General features: G+C 34.1%; 1 protein-coding gene across 5 annotated transcripts in view; it reads right to left on the bottom strand.

Moving 5' to 3' along the window:
* The window catches only part of LRBA (LPS responsive beige-like anchor protein), a 709,127-nt gene that overhangs the window by 465,084 nt on the left and 230,619 nt on the right, over positions 1 to 13,424 (bottom strand). The window lies entirely within an intron of this gene.

The following is a 13,424-nucleotide window of genomic DNA, read 5'->3' as shown; positions in this document are numbered from 1 at the left end:
AATATTCTTAAAAAATGTGGAGATTTAATTTTTTAAACTTAAACCTTTATTATATGTTTGCACATTTCACTTTGTCTTGGTAAAAACCACAAAGAAATATCACTTTATTATGTCAGTAATTATTGATTATTTTATTTCTCTAAATAAACTGATTTAAAATGGAATGTTGTTTATAAGAAAAATATAAATAACTGAACTCAAAACTATCAAAACAATGTATTTACTGAGAAAATATCTTATCACTTAAACAGGTAAGTGAAGAAAAACATTTCTCCCAAACAGTTACTTATGTCTGACCTAAGTAATTGATTTGCTAATGATACCCCTCAAGTTCAATAAACCTTAGGCTGGAGTCTCAGTCTGTGAAGATCTCCGTGTTATTTACACTAATAAAACATTAATCAAGTACCAAATTTATAGCAACAACTCTATAAATGAGGTCAGGGCAGGTCAGACTTACATAAAAAGAAAGAAAAAAAGGAAAAGGAAAAAAAAAGGTTGGTCTCTGCAGTGAAAAGAAAACCTTTATAACTTATTCTTCTTACCCCTGGGATTAAGTTCAGTAGCTGAAAGCTGCTTCAAAAATACATCCATAGCAATGTAAACTCATTTAACCTCAGTGCATTGCATATTTACAAAAGGAAAGTCAAACCCACTGATTTAGGGAAATAAATCTCTAAATTGTTCCTTTAAAATATATTCTACCCTCTAAAGAAAGGAAGAATAAAATTTCAAATACTACCACCACTATTTCACTAAGGCATGTTAGTTCTCTTTATAACACCATTTATTTCTAACATTTACTTAAACGCAAAGGCTAAGTATTTTCTATTGTCTAGGCACTGAAATAAAGAAGACAGTTTCTAACCACAGGAGGCTAACAAATCCAAATAAAGAGAAGTATAGATAAGAAATCAGGAAAAGGGTATTATAAAACCGATAATCACATATGATATAAAAAATGTTATTCAAATAATTGTTTCCCCAATTTAAAAAGTTAATAAGAATTAGCTATTCTGGAAAAAATACTTGGGAATAATGTAAAATTCATTTCTTTATAAGAAATAAAAAGTTTTAATGTAAAATATTCATTATTGTATGTATATGGATTTTCTTTTGGTAATAATCTTCAAAGAAATATCACTTGATTGTTATTAAGAGTATTTTATAAAATGAATTTCTGTTTAAGAATGAATGTTATTTGCATGAAAATTATCAATATAATCAAAAGTACAAAAACAATATAATTATAGAGAATATCATCAATGAAACACAAATATTTACTGGATTTGCAAGCACTTTTCTAGGTCACAGATCCAACCCTAAGCAAGACACAGGGGGACAGCTCTCATTAAACATACACTGTATAGGAGGAGACACAATAAAGACAAACATGGGAGGGGATTAAAAGCTATGGTGGGAAAAATTTAAGAAATGACATAAAAGCAATCTGGTAACAGGTTTCCGGGAGGACTTCTCTGACAAGCTGACATGTGAACTGGTGCTTAAATCAGAAGGAATCACACAGGTAAGGCTATGGGTGCGGGTGTTCTGGATTTGGTGCAATAAATAGGTCAACAAATCCTCTCCCAGGAAAACAAGTACATAACTGAAGAGTAACAATCATTTCAGGGTTCTGAAAATGGACCAAAAACCAACAACAGAATCCATAATCTTATTCACCAAAATCTGCTAAATACTGGGTAAGAACAAATGGAGTCTGCAGCAATCTTTACTGGGAATGCCTCGCCCCAACACCATAGGTGAAGCAGATCTATCATGCTGTGGCTGCTTTACAGAAATCAACAACTTCATTGCCATAGATGGCTGACATGATTTGGAAGAGAGCTCAGAAAACAAAGAACACACATGCCAATGTGAAAACTGAAAAAACCTATAGCTGTCCCAGAACAAGATTACATTTGCAGTTAAGGTAAACAGGAAACCAGTATTAGAGAATTAGAGAGGAGATCTTGAAAAATGAAAGAGTTTATATAGTGGGTTAATAAAATTTCACACATTCATGTTTGTCTGGGCCCTTGAGCACACATACATGCAGACTGGAAAAATATCAACAAGAAGTAAAAGCTCGAGATGAAAATTTCTGCAAATTTAAACGTATCCATCAAACCAGATATCTGCCAACCATATGTGATCAAAAGTTTTGGCAAGACTTCTGATCAATCATTCACTGACCTTAATGCTATGGGGGAAAAGGGGGTGATTCCTTAAAAGAAAAACCAAAAAAAAAAAAAAAAAAGAATTTTTAAAAAGCTAAGCAGCAATATTATGAGCGCCATCCCATAAGAGAGACAAATTCTGCAAATTAAGCCCAGGCAAGTAACTTTTAAAAATCAACAGAAGTTCCTGTTGCAGCTTAGCGGGTAAAGAACCTGACATAAAGTCCGTGAGGATGAGGGTTCAATCCCTGGCCTCACTCAGTGGGTTCAGGATTCAGAGTTGCCACAAGGTACAGCATAGGTCATAGGTATGGCTCAGATCCAATATTGCTGTAGCCATGGCATAGGCGGACAGCTGCAGCTCCTGTTCAACCCCTAGCCTAGGAACTTCCACATGCCAAAGTTGCAGCCATTAGAAATTTTTTTTTAAAAAATCAACAAACAAAACCAAATCAACCGACTATAAAAAGAATCATATACCATGACCAATCAACAATTATCCCAGATATGCAGAGCTGGTTCAACAATTCAAAGCCAATTAATGTAATCTATAACACATAAACAAGCTAAAAAGAAAACCAAAGTCATATCAATAGCTATAGAAAAAAACATTTGACAAAATCCAGTGCCCATTCATGATGAAATATCTCAGTAAACTTAGATAGAAACTTCCTCAACTTGATAAAGAATATCTAAAAAACATCAAAAGCTAACGTTATATTCAATGGTGAGAAATGAGAAATGTTCCCATTATAAAAGGGAGTGAGAAGGAAGACATAATATCGTTGTTCACAGATGACATGATCATCTATGTAGAAAATCCAAAACAACTGACAAAAAATAAAAATTCCTGGAATTAATAAGCAATTATACTAAGGTTATAGGACATGAGGTTAACAAACAACTGTCAATTGCTATTTTATATACCAGCACTGAACAAATGGAATCTGAAATTAAAAACACAGTACCATTTAGATTAGCACTCTGTAAAATAAAATATTTAGGTATAAATCTATCAGGATATGTGTAACAGGAGTTCACACTCTGTCGCAGTGGAAACGAATCCAACTAGGAACCATGAGGTTGCAGCTTCGATCCCTGGCCTCGCTCAATGGGTTAAGGATCTGGTGTCACAGTGAGCTATGGTGTAGGTTGCAGATGCAGCTCGGATCCCACATTGTTGTGGCTGTGGCATAGGTCAGCAGTTGTAGCTCCAATCTGATTCCTAGCCTGGGAACCTCCACATGCCATGCTGCTAGTGTGGCCCTAAAAAGCAAAAAAAAAAAAAAAAAAAAAAAAAGATATGTACAATATATATGAGAACAACTATAAAACTCAGATGAATGAAAGAATAAGTGGAGAAATATTCCATGCTCAGAGATAAGAAGACTCACTACTGTAAAGATGTCAGCTCTTCAAATTTTAGTATATAGATTCAATGCAATACCATTCAAAATCCCAGCAAGCTAGTTTGCAGGTATTGTCAAACTGATTTTACAGTTTATATGGGGGAGCCAAAAGGCCCAGACATAATATTGAAGGAGAAGAACAAAGTTGGAAGACCGAGGCTATGCAACTTCAAGATTTACTACAAAGCTACAGTAATCAATACACTGTGGTACTGGTAAAAGAAAAGATCAATGGAACAGAGTTGAGAGCCTACAAAGAGACCCACACAAATATACTCAAATGATAATTTTGATAATTAAATATATTATATTTATATATATGTGATAATTATATATTATGTATATAATTATAATGTATAAAATTGGGGGGGGCTGTACCTATGGCATGTGAAAGTTCCAGGGCCAGGGATTAAACCTGGGTCATAGCAGTGACAATGCTAAATCCTTAACCATTAGGCCACCAGGGAACTCCAAGTGAAATCATCTTTGACAAAGAGAAAACAAAAGCAACATACAATGGAACAACCATGAAAAACAAGAAAAAGAAGAGGAAATGAAACATGACAAGAAAAAAAAAATCAAGAAAACACAGCAAAAAAAAAAACCCAAAAAAAAAACCAGAAAAAAAATCTACAGATGAAAATGAAGAAAACACAGAATCCAAAACTGCTGTATTAAATGCCCCCCCGACCTTTTTGTCTTTTTGCCTTTACTAGGGCCACACCCGCAGCATATGGAGGTTCCCAGGCTAGGGATCTAATCAGAGCTGTAGCTCTCAAGCCTATGCCAGAGCCACAGCAACGTGGGATCCGAGCCACATCTGTAACCTACATCACAGCTCATGGCAACACTGGATCCTTAATCCACTGAGCAAGACCAGGGATCAAACCAGCAACCTCATGGTTCTTAGTCGGATTCATTAACCACTAAGCCACAACGGGAACTCCTAAATGCCCAAGTTTTTAAAAATCTCTTATATTTCTATATCACATATTCTTTTTTTAAATGATTTTTATTTTTTCCATTATAGTTGGTTTACAGTGTTTTGTCAATTTCTCCATTCAACAATCCATGGATATTTACGTTGCTTCCATTCAACAACCTAGAAAAACCTAGAAAACATTACACTAAGTGAAATAAGTCAGACATAGGACAAATTCTATAAGATACTATTATATAAGGAATCCAAAATTGTCAAAGTTTTCGAAGCAGAGAGTAGAATGCTAGTTGCCAAGGTCCGTGAGAGGTGAAATGGGAGGTGTTAGTCAAAGGCTATGACGTTTCAGTTATACAAAATGAATAAGTCCTAGAGATTACTATACAGCATAGTGCCTACCGTTAACACCATACCATTTTAAATACTTAAAATTTTGCTAAAAGGACAGATAGATCTTATACTAAGTCTCCTAATAATTAATAATAAATATATGAAAAAAATAGGAAAATGTGACTCATGATGAATCAAAGCAGTCAATGGAAACTCTATTTGAGTAGGATCAGATGTTGAATTTAGCAGATAGTTCTTCAAGGTAACTATTATAAATACGATTAAAGAATTTAATGCAATCACACTTTAAAAATAAAAAGAAAATATGATGACAATGACTATATAAACAGTGAGTATAGATAATAAGTATCTATTAAAAAGAGCCAAATGTAAATTCTGAGTGTGTTTTTGTTTTTTGGGTTTTTTTTGCTTTTTAGGGCTGCACCCACTGCATATGGAGGTTCCCAGGCTAGGGGTCAAATCAGAGCTACAGGTGCCGGCTTATGCCAGAGTCACAGCTCACAGCAACACCAGATCCTTAACCCACTGAGCGAGGCCAGGGATCGAACCCACAACCTCATGGTTCCTAGTCAGATTCATTTCCACTGAGCCACGATGGAAACTCCGTAATTGTTTTGTTTTGTTTTTTAATAATTAAAAGAAAAATTCCAAGTGGGCTGATTAGCAAATCTCAGAAGGCAGAAGACACAATCGGTGAACATGCAGATTGAAGCAAGAAAATTTATCAACTGGAGAAAAAAGACTGAAGATTTCAGGATAACATTAAGTCTACCAATACATGTGTAACAGGAGTCCCCAAATAGGAGGCACAATGGATAAGCACAAAGAAAATTTATGAGGAAATAATGACTGAGTATTTTTCAGTTATTAGGAAAAGCTAAATCTACAGATCCTAGAAGTTCAAAAAGCTCCAAGCAAAATAAACATCACCAAGCATCGTAGAAATGGTAGTTCAGAACACAAGCATTTGGTTCTTCTACCTGCAAGATATGTAGAAATGTGAGAGAGCAATGGAGATTTATTTCCCAAGAAAAACAAAGGAACCTAGACATGTCCTAGTCAAACTATCATAAAGCAAGGATTAAAAGGAAAAAAGTTGAAAGGAGCTAGGGAAAAGGGATTTGTCACATAGAGAACAAGAATACAATTAAAGACTAAATGCATATCAGAAAACATGGAAGGTCATACTACACATTCAAAGTGCTTTTTAAAAAAACATACAAGATTTCCATGTGCATCAAAACTACCTTTCAAAAATGAAAAACACTTTGAGGGGAAAGTTTGGTAGTTCCACAAAGAGTTAAAAATAGTTAGTATATGACTTAATTCAATTACCAGGTATATACCCAAGAGAAGTGAAAATTTATGTCCACACAAAAACACATAAATATTTATAGCACTATTATTCACAATTGCCAAGAAGTGAAAACAACCAAAATGTTCATCAACTGCTTCATTCAATGGGTGAATAAAATATCTTTAAAATGAAATAGCAATTAAAAAAAACAGCAATAAAAAGAAATGCAGCTCTGACGCATGTTATAGCATAGAGAAACCTTGGAAATTTGTGAAATGAAAGAAATCAGTCACAAAAGACCATATGTTGTATAACTGCAATTATATGATGTGTTTAGAACAAGAAAACCTAGGGTTAGAGAAGGGGAAAATAGAGAGTGGTTGCTAATAAGCACAGATTTTTCTCTTTGGGTGATGAAAATGTTCTAACATTAGAAAACAGTGTTGGTTTTACCATCAAAATTGTACACATTTAGACAGGTGATCTGTGTTGGTATGTGAAATATCACTGTATGTCAGGGTTTATAAGATATATAACAACATATATGACAATGATACCACAAATGATATAATGCAAACAGAATTACATTAAAGAAAATTTATAATATTTTACTGAAATTAAATATTAAAGCAAATTTATAATATTTTACTGAAATTAAGTAGATTATGATAAATTAAAATGCATCGATGCAATCCTTAAGCAATCAATAAGCAAATAATTTAAAAATGGAAATCCTAAAAACTGGATTGTGATGATCACTGTACAACTATAAATGTAATAAATTCATTGAGTAATAAAAAATAAAAATTAAAAAATTAAAAAAATTAAAAATATAATAAAACAATGAGAGGAATTAAAGAGTAAATTAAACCCAAAGAAACAGGATACACATAATAAAATGGAAATTAAAATCAATGAAACATAAAACATAAAAAAGAAGGAAATTCAATTTTTAAATGTTGGTTCTTTGGGAGGAAAAAAAACCCCAACAAAATAAATATACCTTTACCTGGACTGACAAAGGGTAGAAAAGAAAAAAACACAAATTACCAAAATCAGGAATGAAAGAATGACCATCACTGATAACTACAAAAATTAAAAGGACCACAAAGGATTATTATGAACCACTCTCTGATTCACAGATTAAACAATACAGAAGAAATAGACACATTCCTAAAATATTCCAAATAGCCACATTTGACACAGAGACAATATGCGAACAGACCTGAAACAAGTCAAGTAACTGAATCAGTAAGTTAAAATTTTGCCACAAATAAAGATGCAGGCTCACTGGCTTCCCTAGTGAATTCTACACAACATTTAAATAAGATTTTAATACCAATCCTACACAAACTCTTTCAGAAAACAGAAGAAGGGGAAACAATTCCCAATGGATCCTATGAGGCCATGATAACATTTTGGACAGACTAATCACAAAGAAACTATAATCAACTTAATCATAAAAGCAGACACAAAATCAAATCCTTATCAAAATATTAGCAAATTGAATTCTGCAACATAGTAAAAGGATTATACACTGTGACCAAGTGGCATTCATGCAAAGAACATTAACTTTAATATTGAAACATCAACTGACATAAATCACCATGTCAATAAGGAACAAAACCCACACGATCATCTTAAAGGGAAAAAGAAGGAAACAGCTGTCAAAATCCAAGATTCATTCACGATAAAAACTCTCAATAAACAAGAAATGGCAGAGAATTTCCTCAATTTGATTAAGAGCATCTACAAAGAACTTTCAGCTAACATAACAATTAAAAGTGAAAGACAATGTTTTTCGTTTAAAATAGGACTTAAGGACATCCAGGCTCACTATTGCTCAGTATCACTCTGGTACTCCTAATCTGGGCATTTAGACAAGAAAAAGCAATGAAAGGCATCCAGATAGGAAAAGCAGAAGTAAAACTACCAATGGTTTTTCACTGTCAACATAAATCTCTAAGTTAAAAAGCTAAGAAATCTGAAAAATAAAACTAAAACTTAAAAATAATGAATAAACTTGGTAAAGTTGTAGTATATAGGATCAATATACAAAAAAAAACAATTACATTAACTTTATATACCAATAGTGAATAATTTGAAAAAGAAATGAAGATAGGAATTTCATTCACAAGAGCTTCAAAAAGAATAAAATACATAGAAGTTTTTTTTTTTGTCTTTTGTTGTTGTTATTGTTGTTGTTGTTGCTATTTCTTGGGCCACTCCCGCGGCATATGGAGGTTCCCAGGCTAGGGGTTGAATCGGAGCTGTAGCCACCGGCCTACGCCAGAGCCACAGCAACGCAGGATCCGAGCCGCGTCTGCAACCTACACCACAGCTCACGGCAATGCCGGATCATTAACCCACTGAGCAAAGGCAGGGACCGAACCCGCAACCTCATGGTTCCTAGTCGGATTCGTTAACCACTGCGCCACGACGGGAACTCCAAGAAGTATTTTTTAAAGTATGATTGTATGCTAAAATAATTAAAGAAGATCTAAATTAATGGAGCCACATTCCATGTTCTTACATTAAAAGCCTCAAAATTATTAAAACATCAATTATTCCCAAATTAACCTATAATGTCAATGCAATCCCTGCCATAGTCCCAACAGGCGTTTTTTTGTTTGTTTGTTTGTTTGTTGGATATTAACATGCTATTCAAAATTTATATGGGAATATAAATGACCTGAAACAGTCAATACAAGTTTTAAAAGGAACGAAAAAGACTTAGCCTACCCAATTTCAAAGTCATTACAAAGTTACAGTAATAAAGACAGTATGATATTGCCATAAAGAAAAAGAGATGAATGGAACAGAATTGAGAATCCGGAAAAATTCCTTACCTTTACGGTTAACTGATTTTTACTAAAGAAAATAAGACAAGTGAGTGGGGAAAGAGTGACCTTTTTCAACAAATGATGGAAAGATAATCTGATATCTAAATGTAAAAATTGAATTTATACTTTTATCTCACACCATACAAAAAAATTAACTCAAAATGAATCATAGATCTAAATGTAGAGGCTAAAAGTATAAAATTTCTAGGGGAAAAAATATTTATAGAAAAAGTAAGAAAATTCTTAATACCTTAAGCTAATATTTCTTGAGTTTGCTAATAAACTATAACCCCCCCCCAAAAAATAGGCAAATTGTACTTTATCAAAATTAAAGCTTTTGCTTTTCATTGAAAATGAAACTATTAAGTCACAGACTGAGAGAAAATATTTACAAGTCGTATACATGACAAAAGGACTTCTGTGGAGAATATATAAACAACTGCTTAAAAGCCTGCAGTCTTACAATGAAATTTTTAAATGGGCAGAAAATCTACATAGATATTTTCCCACATAAGGCACCTGAAAAAAGACTCATAGTCATTACGGAAATGCAAACAGAAAACAGAATAAGATACTTACCAGGCTAACCAGGAAAACAGTTGGCAGTTTCTTAAAAAGTTAAACATAGCTTTCCCACTTAACCCAGCAACTGTACTCCTAGGTATCTACCCAAGAGAAATGAAAATATACGTCCACACAACGTCATGTACATAAATACTCAGAGAAGCAGTATTTATAACAGCCAAAATCAGAAAGCAATGCAAATGTTCATTGATTACTAAAGGGAAAAACAAAATGTGTATATCCATACAGTAGGATACTATTAATTAATGAAAAAGAACAAAATTCTAATATGTGCTGTAATATGGATGAAATCACAAAGAATTATTACAAGAATAGTGTTGGAGAAAGTGACAATGATCCCAAACCTAAAATAATTGAAAAATAAATGGGAATGATTTGGGGGCACGCAGCGTCAACACCAATGATGAGGGATGGTAAGTGATAAGAGTCTACAGGCATAAGATTCAAAGCTAAAGATTCTGCTCTGACAATTCCTTGAACTTCTCTCTTATGATCCTGTCTTCACCTTATCTTAGCTATATACTGGGTGGTCACGTCATATGCCAGACCTGATCATTTCTAACAACTGAATAGCCTTGGTTCTATTCATTCTTCTCTCTACCACCTCTCATGTTTATAGCTCACTCATTCTGTCACAACTTTAATAGTTCTTAGAGCTCCAATCCATCCATCCTATCATTTTCTTTAGAGCTATTCTACTCTTAATCTTGCTTAATAATTATAATCCTGTGGTCCATGATTACAATCACTCTCTTGCATGTAAGTTTGACTCCCTCTTCTCGCCCTCATATTCACTTGGCATTCTTAAACCCTTCTAAACCCAACTCTCACTCTACTATATTTACCTCTCATTCTCTGGAACTACATAAAATGTCCACTTATGTTAGCACAAATGGATCTACCCATGCTCTATTTCAAAATCTCATTTATTTGCACTTTCACCCACTCTCTAAACTACTCAAAAATACCACTCTAGATTTTCTCACATATTCTCCTACATTAATTTCCTCCTCATTATCATCAAACTATGCTGTCTTGCTCTCATTTTTTTAAAACCCTACATCACTTGACTCTACTCCTCTGCCACAGCTACTGTATCATTTTATTTTTGCTCCCCTTTGTAGCAAAAGTCCTCTAAAGAATTCTTTATGTACATTTTCTAATGCCTCTTCTCTCATTCTCTTCTTTTCTGCAAAAGGACTTTTTTCTATACCAATCGCCCAAAACTACTCCTGTCCAAGTCAGAAACAACTTCTGAGCCTGGAGTCAAATCTCAGTCATCATCCTATCTCCTTAATGATTTCATATAGTCTCCAGACATTGAATACCACCAATATGCTTATAACACCCAAGTTTATTTCTAGTCTGGAGAAAAAATTATCCAATGCTTATTTAATATCTCTGCTTAGATATCTACTAAAGATCTAAAAATCAGTATTTTCAAAACTGAACTCCTGATCTTCCCCAATAAGTGCTTTATCCACAGTGTTTTCCATCCTGGTTAACAGAAACACCATCTTTTCAGCTGCACAGGCCAGAAATCTTAAAAGTATTACTTGAATCCTGGCTGTCTCCCACAACCCACATCTAATCTATCAGTAAATCCTATTGGCTCTATCTTCAAAATATATTCATAATCCTACTACTTGGTACTTTCTCTACTGTTAGTGCCCTAGTCCATGCCACCATCATGTTTAACTAGGATTCCTACAACAGTTCCCTAACTGATCTCTTTACCTCTCTCCTTAAATTCCTACATCCATCAGCCAAAGTGATCTTTTTATACATAAGGCAGATTGTCCCCCTAGTTTACTCAAAATCCAGCAATGGTTGTTATCTCCCACAGAATAAATTACAGAAGTTCTACACAAAATATGCCCTATGTCTCTGAACTCATTTCTCACTTTTTTCCACACTGATCACTTTGTTCTTGCCATCCTGGCCTCATTCTTCAAATATGCCAGGGAAGCTTTCATCTGTATACTGGCTGTTCCCTAGGATGAAATGCTTTTCCCCTACATGCCTTTATGGTTAAACCCTTTGCATCCATCAAGGGCCTGCTTAAATGTCACTTTTCAATGATCTCTAATCAAACTACAACTCATATCAACCTTTTATATTTCCTTTAAAAAATCTCCATTTCTCTCAACTGGTTTCACATTATCTTTTCCTAAAGTACTTGCCACCTTTCACATATTATATAACCTATTACTTATTTTGTTTATAGTTTGTAGAGTGCCAATGACCATTCAAATGTAAGGTCTACAAAAAAAGAATCTTTATCTGTTTTGTTTATTGCTATATCCCCAGAATCAAGGACAATTCATGGTACATAGTCAGTAAACAAATATTAGTTAAATGAACAGATAAGGAAACAGAGGCTCATAGAAGTAAAAGTACTTCTATCAAAACCTGACACTTGAACCCTAGGCTAACTTCAAAGCTAATGCTAATAATACTAATAACACTAATATTAATCACAAGGCCATGTTGCCTTACCTATAAAATGTAACAGTAATTTGCATAATTGAAGACATTTACACTTAGCAGAATCTAAACAAAATCGACTTTTTAACAATTTTCTTTAAAAAAGAACCAGGTTAACCAGTGTTTTGCATTAAGTAGAGCAAGTACATATTTGATCAACAGCTCTCACTGTCAAACTCTTTTTCTATATATAAACTTTAAAAGCATCTAATACTTCAGCATTGAAATTCAGCCAAAGAGCTATTTATTTTTTGTGATGAATAAGCACTTTAAAGTTTTTGCTAAAAGTAAGACGAAATTATCAGTCATTCACTCATTGAGAAATATTTATTGATTTCCTATTACTTGCCAGACTCCAGACTACAATTTAGCTCTGTTTCTCATATAGATCACTGTAATAACCTTGCTATTCTTCTTCTTGATTTCACTCCCCTCTCCTTCAACCCATCCTAAACTTTGCTACCAGTTCTTTCCAAAGCCCGAATATCATAATATTCGTATCTTAAAATCTTCCAAGGCTTCTTACTACCTTTAGATGCAAGTCCAAATATACCACCTTAGGCCCTTTATGATCCAAATGCCCAATTCTATTCCAACAATTCACACACACACACACTTTCCCATATCAAAGTGTGTTCAGATATTCTACTTTCTATGTAGAATGTTCTCACACCTATGTCCTCCAATATATCCATAACCCTCAGTTTTCCACAGTGTGCGGTACCAACCCCACTCATCCTTGACAATACATCTCAAGAATCATGTTTCCTAGGGAGGTTTTCCTCCTAAATTGTGGAGTCTTCCTATTTTTTCTCATTCCTACTTTAGTAACCTGTACTTAAAGACTTCTGGCACAGAATTTAGCATATGGCATTATAATTGCAGGTTTGTCTGTTTCCAATACTAGTCTGTGAACACCTATAATTGCCTGCTGATTAGAATAACTTTTGTAGTGTTTAATATCAAATAAAGTTATCAATCCTCTTCTCCTTTTTCTGTAACATTAATGAGACAGAGGCTAAATTCCTAGTTACTGGTTAGAAGTGTTCCTATAATGAGCATTCCCCCATGGCTCAGTGGGTTAAGGACCTGGCATTTCACAGCTATGGCTCTGATTATAGCTATGGTGTGGTTCAGTCCCTGGCCTGGGAGCTTCCTCATGCCATAGGCACTGGCAAAAAAAAAAAAAAAAAAAAAAATTCTTTTCCTACAGTGATGGTAGCAATCTCTCAACACTAGCCAGAATACTATAAAGAAACATTCTCTGGAGTTCTCTTGTAGGGCAGGAGGTTAAGGATCTGGCATTGTCACTGCAGTGGCTTGGGTCACTGCTGT

This window comes from Phacochoerus africanus, chromosome 10 (genome assembly GCF_016906955.1).
Source record: "Phacochoerus africanus isolate WHEZ1 chromosome 10, ROS_Pafr_v1, whole genome shotgun sequence".
NCBI classification, from domain to species: domain Eukaryota; kingdom Metazoa; phylum Chordata; class Mammalia; order Artiodactyla; family Suidae; genus Phacochoerus; species Phacochoerus africanus.
Note: the sequence above shows the minus strand (reverse complement) of the source record. Positions and strands in the feature narration are given on the sequence as shown.